The following is a 9,912-nucleotide window of genomic DNA, read 5'->3' as shown; positions in this document are numbered from 1 at the left end:
GAAGATGAAGAGACTCACTGTGATCACGAAGGGCTCCTGACCTGGATTCGCCTAGGAGATGAGACGTCGACTTGGCGGTTCGTCCCTTGGCTGTTCGCTATCGAGGACGGAGTGTAGAGCCTTTCGAAAAGGAGGAGTTAGGGATTCAGACGGAGCGGGGAGTTTCGGAAAGGAGTTGGGGATTCGAAAATGAGAGGAGTAAGATAAACCGATTTTAACCGATGCAAAATATTAGTTTTATCACCGGTTTAAAAACTGGAGTAAGTAAACTGATGCGAGCCAAGAAGTTTTCTAAAGAGAACCCCCTTATAGCAGCAGCAGGAGCAACAAACCAAGCTTAAAGGTATATTTTAACTGCTTTATAGTTCATCATCATATTATCAGATTTCAACCTTGATATAATCCCATTGGCACTACCAGCCACAGACAAATTAAAGAACTCATAATCATCTCCAAAAGAAATATGATGAAAGTGGAGAGGAGGAAGAAGACGAAGATGATGAGCATGAAAATACATTATGTGGTGCTTGTGGTGATAACTACGCCAACAATGAGTTCTGGATCTGCTGTGATATTTGTGAGCGATGGTTTGATGTGAAATGCATCAAGAAAACTCCTGCCATGGCTGAGCATATCAAGCAGTATAAGCATCCAGCATGCAGCAACAGAAGGGCTAGTGTATGGTCAGAAGGAAAAATGAGGCTGTAAGCTTCATGTATTAGAATTAAGGCTTCAGAAGGACAACACTAGGAGGATATAATCATTTTGGATGTAATCAGCCCAACTAATTATTAGACTTTGCAGTATCTAGATTTTGTTTTCATTTCTTGTCTTATCACTTCAAACTATTATGTTTTATTTTTAAGGCATGTCTTTGTGGTCGTCTTCTTTAATTTATTGTTGTTTATAAATTTCTTAGTGTATATTTTCACTAACCAGCCCAATTAATGTTTTTTTGGGTTAAAATTTTGACTATTACAGCATTTCACTTTAGGGGAATTTACATAGGTATCATATATTTCTTATCTATGTTTATATCTAACATTTAATTTTACATTTATTTATATTATTCTTAATATTGTCATTGTCGGTTCAAAGCTCTGGATGAGAAAAATGGAGGAATGTGTTAGGTAGTTGAGAATTAGCATAAAATTTGTCGAATTATCATAACAATAATCATTTAATACATTTTGTTAATACTAGGGCGTTCTTTGAAGCGAAGTGATATATGACCTGAATACAATAAGAAGTGTGTAACGGTTGTTGCACTGTCACCTAGGTATATATAGTGTTAAATAAACAAGGATTCCCACATCGTGGATAGATGTGGGCAAAGAAGTTAGTCAATGAATTAGGATAGTAATTTAAATATAGGCTCTTTTTATTTTTATTTTTATTTATTTTTTAAATATAGGCTCTTTTTTAGACAAATTAATAGAATTAATAGATATTATAATTCATTAGAAGATAAATAGTCTATGCATTTAGAAAATTAAATGGGTTGGAGAGAAGGTCAAGGAGATAGATTAGAATTTAAATTGTGATATTTAAGCATGAATCATATTAGAAATAATATATGTGTAATTATAGATAAGAGTTTAAATGATAATGTTATATAAATTGATAGAATTAAAGATTGAATTAAAACTTTAAAACTTACTTTGGATGTTAAGGCTATTAATATTACGAGTGCTTATGTTATTTAAGTAGGTTTTGATATGTTATCAAAATTAAAAATTTTCAATGACTTGGGAGAATTAATTAATACAAATGATATTTTTTGAAGAAATTTTTTTTATTAAAGGAGATTTAAATGAATATGTTGATAGAGTGGTAGAAGATTTTAAAAGCATTCAAGTGATTATGAGTTTGAAGCGACTAATAAAGGCGATAAGACCATATTATATTTTGCTGTAGCTTTTAATTTTGTAATTGTTAGTACCTTATTTAATAAAAGAGATGTGCATCTCATCACTTATAATAATAGATATAATAAATTTTATATTTATTATTTTCTTATAAGAAAAATAAGTTGTTTAGATTGCAAAGATTATAAAGTTCTTGTTATTGAAAGTTTATGTACTCTATATCACTTATTAATTTTGAACTTTAAGATGAATGGGTAAAATGTGAATAATAAAGTAAAATATTGTCTTAGGATTAGATGAGGGCATCTAAAGAACATTAATAAAAATATTTTTTAATAAGATTTAAGATCTTAATATTTTGATTGTGCATGGGAAAGCTAATATAATGTGAAAAAAAAAATAGCTAGTGATATTAAGAATGTTGCAAAGTATGTGCTTGAAGAATCAAAATGAAAAATCCTAATAATAAAAGCAGTTGGCGGGGGAGTTAAAATGTGTAAAAAAAGGTAAAAAATAAGAAGCTTTATTATAAAAAAAGTTTAGATGTAAAAATTTAGAAAATTAGAAAAATTATAGAAGGGTCCGCATAGAATCTAAGAAAATAATATACAGTGAAAAGAATTTAACATTTAATTATTTATATAACAAATCTTGACCAGAATGTCATCGACATAGACGAGGAGGAAGATTTGCGACTGATTGTGTTGAAACGTGAGAAGCGACGGATCAGCTTGACTGTGCTGGAATCCGAGCGTGAGAAGATGATTTGTAAATGTAGTGTACCACTGTCAGGGCGCCTGCTTGAGCCCATAAATTGATTTTCTCAGCCAGCAGACGTAATTTGGATGTGCGTTATCTATGAATCCTCGCGGCTGAGCCATATAGACCGTGTCTGTTAGTTGGCCATGGAGGAAGGCATTCGACACGTCCAGTTGTTGCACGGTCCACCCTTGAGAGAGAGCTATGGTGAATAACATACGAATGGTTGGAAATTTTGCCACCGGACTGAACGTTTCACCATAGTCGATGCCATACTCTTGCTTATTTCCTTGAGCAACGAGGTGCGCCTTGAACCTCGCTACCGAACCGTCCGCATTGAATTTCTTACGAAACGTCCATTTACAGCCTAAAATGGATGCCTTGGGAGGAGGTGGAACGAGGCACCATGTGCTCTGTTTTTGAAGAGCTATGAACTCTTCGGCCATGGCCTGACGCCACTCAGAGTGATCGACTATTGGCTTCAGCGAAGCTGGTAGGATCCGGATCCACTATAGATGATTCTGTGGCGAGGAGATTGAGACGTCTAGATGGTTTTAAGGATTATGTTTGCAGCCTAGTAATCATGGGATGCTTGGTTTGTATAGTTTGCTGAGTCTGAGTTGTATCAGTGATAGGAATGACTTCTGAAGTAGTGTGACTGGAAGGTGTGATCAATGTTGGCTTATGGTGTGTTGAAGCTGATGTTTGTGCTGGGTGCATTGGGTTGGTGGGTCTTATATCTGATGCCTTAGATGCTGGTAGAAGCAGTGAAGGAGGGATGTCCCGAGTTTGTATATGTGGAAGAGAAGTAGTTTGATTAAAAGGAAATGAGTCTTCAAGAAATGTAACATGACGAGAAATGAATGTTTTGTGGGATTCCCTGTTGAGACATTTATATCCTTTGTAAATATCTGAATAACCCATAAAGACGAATGAGCTAGACTTGGGTTGGAGTTTGTTCCACGAGTAGCTGGGCAGAAGAGGAAAACACTCGCAGCCAAAGGTCCGGAGATGATCATAATCCGGATGTTTGTGAAACAGAAATTGCAACGGGGATTTGTAGTGTGTGTTGGGAGATGGCATACGGTTGGTTAAGTATACAGCGGTTGAGCATGCTTCGGGCCAGTATACCAAAGGAACAGATGCCCTGTGAATGAGAGATCTTGTCGTTTCCACTATGTGACAATTTTTGCGTTCGGATACACCGTTTTGTTCCGGTGTATAAGGACATGAGGATTGGAGCTAGATCCCTTTGGATCGGAGAAATGTATGCATTTGTTGATTGATGAACTCCTTGCCACCATCTGTTCTAAGGACTTTAATCTTGCAATTAGTTTGATTTTCAATGTACGTAGTAAATTGCATCAAAACAGAAACGACATCAGATTTATGCCTAATCGGAAAAATCCAGGTGTAACGTGAAAAATCATCCACAAGAATAATGAAAAAATGGTAGCCCTGAGTAGAGGTGATGGAGCCGGTCCCCATACGTCAGAGTGCACAAGTTCAAGAGGAAATTGTTTTCTTGTTGTAGATGATACAAACGGTAATTTGTGGCTTTTACATTGAATACAAGTATTGCAGGGAAAATAAGATGAATGCTGAATATGCAAATTAGGATTTGAGTGAGCTATGCTGTTCAATATGCGGAGGTGCGGATGTCCGAGGCGGTCATGCCACCTGAAGATCGAATTCTTGGACACTTGAAGAGCGGATGTGCTTTTCTTGGTGTTGTTAGCTTGACGTATCTTGTACAGCCCCGCGTTACATGGACCGCGAAGAAGCTCCTGATTTGTCATCAGATCCTTAAACACAAAACCCATTGGATCAAAAGTAATCGAGATGTTGTTATCTTTAACTAAATGCGATATAGATATAAGATTGTGCGAAATGTTAGGAACATGAAGTAAGTTAGTTAGTTGAAGCTTACGATTTGGGGTTGGAAGTATTCCCGTGCCCGAGTGAGCAATGGGAATATTTCTTCCATCCCCAATGAAGACACCGTCGGCTCCTTGGTAGGCAGTGGGTTGGTTGAGATTGTCTGCCGCATTGGTCATGTGGGAGGAGGCGCCTGAATCTAAGTACCAATCGTAGGATGGAGTTTTGGAGTTAGCCATGAGAGAATTGTTCTGTTTTGGGTTGCTCGTTTGAGGAGTGTAGTTTGCATTCATGTGATGCCAACATACATACGCCGAATGGCCTTTCTTGGTGCAGATCTGGCAAGTGATTAGCTGTTGTTGCTGTTGTCCTAATCGGCCATTCGAGTTTTGAGATTGGTTGGAGCGTCCTCTAGTGCGACGACCACGACCCCTGTTAGCATACAAAGCCGATTGTTGACTGGTTTCTAAGGAGCTGCGAGCGGCATCAGCATTGATATGGATCTCTTCACTGATAAGCATGGCGTACAGATTTTCGAGACGAATTTGAGTGGGTGAGTTCCGAATATACGTTTTGAAGGATTGATACGCCGACGACAAACCGTTCAAGATGTACAGAACAATATCTTCTGAATCAATTGTGGACCCAGTTGATGCAATTTGATCTACGAGCTTCTTGATTTCTGTAAGATACTGGATCATCGAGAGATTTTTCATGGATATATGATGAAGCTCATTCTTGAGCTGTCTCACCTTGGATCGACTGGTAGCTTGAAACTGGCTTTCAAGAACTTGCCAAATCTCATGCGTGGTGTCGAGATGAAGAATGTATGGGAGCACTGTCGGCGAGATCGTCGAGCACAGGGCTGTCTGAAGATTCTGGTCTATGAACCGCCAGTTCTTGATCAGCGATGCTTCGGCAGGATCAGTCGAGTCCAGTGAGAGGGTGGGTGGAGAAAGAAAATGATCGAAATCATTTGCGTGGAGAAGCTTTGAAATCTGATGGCGCCAAAGAGGATAGTTCTCGGATGACAGTTGATTCGGGACGAGCGCTTTGAGATTTGAAACGACGAATTTGAGCGACTGAGAAATCTGGGAGGTTTCAGCCGGAGTATTGTGAGATTGGGCGGTTGCAGAGGATGCTGTAGGAGAGGTGGCCATCGTCCCGATCAGGAAAGAAACGGAAGGCCTGATACCATGTAGAAGACAAAGAACAAGAAGAGAGGAGGCCGAATCAAGAGAACATGAAATAATGATCTATCATTCATCTCATTTCATAGATACATAGGGTCGTATATATAGGTAATTATACAAGTGGTGAGAACACATGTGAGCATCTGATAGGTTGCTGGAAGAGTGTACTAATAATATATATAATATATTAGATACTAAGAAGGGTGAAAGATGTATGTATAAGTTAGCTAAACAAAAAGATGAGAATTAATTATTTTGTTCGTAAAGTGCATTAAGGATGAATAACAAAAATTCCTTTTTAAGAAGAAGATATTCAATATAAATGGATTAGATATTTCAATAAAGCTTTTCAATGAAAATTGTGAGAATAATTAGATTAAGTTTAGTGACCTTAGATCCTAAATGTAAATAGAAATTTTTGTTCATATCATTGTATTAGTAAAATTAACGTCAGAAAAGCCTAAAGAAAATGAAGTGTGAAAACTTTATTGGACTTGATGATATTCCAATATTAGTTTTGAAATGCTTAGGAGATGGTGGAATTTCTTGGTTTATTTAACTTTTTAAGATGATTTTGAAGACTAAGAGGATCCTAGATGAATAGATGAGTTTATTAATTGATTCTTATTTTTAATAATAAAGGTGATGCATAAGAGTGTGCGAATTATAGAGGAATTTAGTCAATATGTTATACATTAAAATTATGGGAGAGAGTTACTGAGCATATATTACGATGTGATATTTATATTTTTCAAAATTAATTTGGATTAATGCCGGGTATGTATACTATGGAAGCTATACATTTATTGAGATGTTTGATGGAGAAGTATAGAGAGAATAAGAATGTGACAATTGTTGATTTAGTGAAAGCATGTGATAAAGTTATAAGAGAAGTTCTTTTGAGAGTTCTACAAAAGTAAGGAGTTAATAATATTTATATTCAGGTCATTAAGGATACGTATGCAGGAGTTGTTATTTGTGTTCAAACATAATGTGATTTGATCAAGTATTTTCCTATTTTAATTGAGTTACATCAAGGATCATCTTTAAGCCCATATATTTTTGCATTAGTCGTGGATGTTCTTACTAGACATTTGCAAGAGGATATATCTAGGTGTATGCTTTTTTATGATGATATTCTTCTTGTTGACAAGACTAAAGGGAGTTGAAGGAAAACTTGAATCAAGTAGGTCAACCTTAGAGTCTAAACATTTTTGTTTGAGCAGATCTAAAGTTGAATACATTGAGTATAATTTTAATAATAATTTTAGATTAGGATGCTCTGTTGGATTAATGACTTTACTCTTAGAGACAAAATGTGAAACAAGTATATATGTGAAAATGTTGAAATATATAAAATGATAAATAAGTTTAGAGAGAGTCGTCTTAGATGAGATGGTCACATAAAACTTCGGCCTTCCGATGACCTGGTTAGAAGATTAGATGTATTATATTTGATCTATGTTAAGAAAGATAGAGATAGACCTAAAAATGCTTGGTTATAAAGTATTAGAAATGACATTTTTTTTATCAAATTTAATTAAAAATTTGACTCAACATGTCAAAATGAAGAAAAATGAATCATATTACCGACTCCACATAGTGGGATAATGGCTCGATGATATTGTATTTATATCATTCAAAATTTTAAATCACATTAAAATTATTATTATTATTATTAACTTCCCTAAAATAAAGTACATTTTCATGCATATTTTAAATATGTTTGAAATATTGAACTAAAAAAATTTACAAAGCTCCCTTAAGAAGCAATAAGACTCTTTCAAATTAAGCCTTTGATTTCATTTGGGACGATTTTCTTACTGTTTATTAAACAATTTTTTAAGTACAAAAATTAATATTTTTGTAAAAAAATGTTTTTTAGAAACAGTAAAAGACAAACGAAACATTAAAGTTAAAGAGAGCCGTGGCATGATAATAATCCAGTTAAAAAAAGCACTCATATAAATGTCTCTTCGCTTTCTTTATCTCTTTTAATGTTGTCACATCAGTTTTTAAATTATAGCAGTACGTACTGGGCAGCATTTTTCTATATAAATTATAAATAACTTCAAAATCGAATATGTGGCTCAGCTTGAAATGACCGTTGTCATTTGCTTATGACTTAGTATAAGAGAAGCAAAAAAAAAGACCGAAGTCAATTTCTTCTGACTCCTAAGTTTCGATAAATATTGGATCATTATAATTATCAATATCCATTACCTTTTTTATGATTTGGAAGCCAATGGTTGTTCAACGGCCCATAGTGCTCAGGATGTATTTCCTATGAAAGACAAAATAATTCCTCAAGAGAATTTTGTATACTCGCATATGTTTGTATAGGTATCTAACAAGTTTCAACCCTAAACTTGGCTGAAGAAGACTTATAGCTTAAAAACATGGAGGGCTCACGTAGATATCTATATAAGAGGGCTTGTATATATCTATTTAAACTCTTGTGAATTTGACATCTTAGCCGGAATTGGCCTCCTAAAGTTTCTTGCCATTATCCAAGCTGTTGAGCCACCATTGACATCTCCCAATGTAACAATAGAAATGCACATTGTGGAGGTATCATCACCCAAAGGGACTCATCCTTTGCGCCTAGAGGTTAGATACAGTCTTTCGAGACTCGCCCTCGCATCTAAATAACTTGCGTATATGGACTAAACTCATATGACCCATCTTGAAGATTTGTGCGGTAACTTGCTTAGGAAGACTTGCCTAGGGACTCACCTTAAAACCGATGGTCTTGTCAGAGGTTTAGAGCAATGTGTCATATGTAGTATGTAATGGGTCATATTAATGATTACACATTTTGCTTTTTATTGTATGTAGCTTAATTGTAGCCCTCTAAGCCTAAGTGACACATTTTGAATATCTTTGGAAATCTTTCAATCTCTAGTACAATGATTGACTAAAACGGTGTTACGCAAGTGCATATGCCATTCCTAGTATTAGAGTGAAGAGAAAGTATTGTTTGAAAGTTCGTGAGGGTTGTTAAACATTTAATTATGAACTAGTCCGAGACTAATCAAGAGGAGGGTGAATTGGTTATTTTAAAAGTTTTTTAACGAAAAAAAGACATATTTTTGAAATCTTTTTGAATATTTAAAAAAAAATAATTTATGCGGAAGCAATGTTAATTTAACAATAACAAAATTCAAAGATTTTGTCCACATAACAAATCACAGACTAATGCAAAAAAATTAAATAGAAAGAACACATCAGATTTATAGTGGTTCGATCAACTTGACCTATGTCTACTCCCCGAAAACCTCATTTCTAGGTATTACACTAAAAGTAGCATCTCTTTTTTCCACCACAACAAGGTGGAGAAGTCCTTACAAAATTTTTTCATCGACCCGATGATGCAGAGTGCCTTGAATCCTTTTACTCCTTCCTAGAGTTGGCTGAGAACTTGAAAATCTTTTTACTCCCTCCTAGAGTAGGTAGAGAATCTGTAAATCATTTTACTTCTTCCTGGAGTAGGCAGAGAACCTTAGAATCCTTTTCACCCTCATGGTGTGAAAGTTTATGAAGGTTGTTAAACCTTTATGAACTAGCCCAAGGCTAACTAGGGGGGGGGGGGGGAATTTGTTATTTAAAATTTTCTTAATGAAAAAAAAAGAAATCTTTTTGAAACTTTTTTAAATATTTTTAAAACAAATAATTTATGAGGAAGCAGCAATAATTTCACAATAACAAAAAAACAAAGATTTTGATCACAGAACAAATCACAGAATAATACAAAAAGTAAAAATAGAAATAATACATTATTATATTTATAGTGGTTCGATTAACTTGACCTACTTCCACTCCTTGGAAACCTCATTTACAGGTATTGCATTAAAAGTAGTGTCTATTCTTTTGCCCCTACATCAAGGTGAAGAAGACCTTATAAAATCTTTCCACTAACCCGATGAGGCAGTGTGTCTTGACTCCTTTTACTCCCACCTAGAGTAGATAGAGAACCATAAAATCCTTTTACTCCCCCCTAGAGTAGGCAGAGAACCTTGGAATCCTTTTACTCTCTCTTGGAGGAATTTTTATTGCCTTAGGTTACCTGATGTAGAGATACATCAGGTAGCCTATAATATATCGTCACGTGCTCTTACTCTTTACTGCGCGGCCCGACGACCCAACCCGGAACGAATCCGGGATTACTATGTTCGCGTATTGCTCGGTATTTGCTCGGTATTGATAGGTACTAC

Source organism: Dendrobium catenatum, unplaced genomic scaffold (genome assembly GCF_001605985.2).
Source record: "Dendrobium catenatum unplaced genomic scaffold, ASM160598v2 fragScaff_scaffold_1220, whole genome shotgun sequence".
Taxonomy (NCBI): Eukaryota; Viridiplantae; Streptophyta; class Magnoliopsida; order Asparagales; family Orchidaceae; genus Dendrobium; species Dendrobium catenatum.
This window is presented reverse-complemented; position numbering follows the sequence as displayed.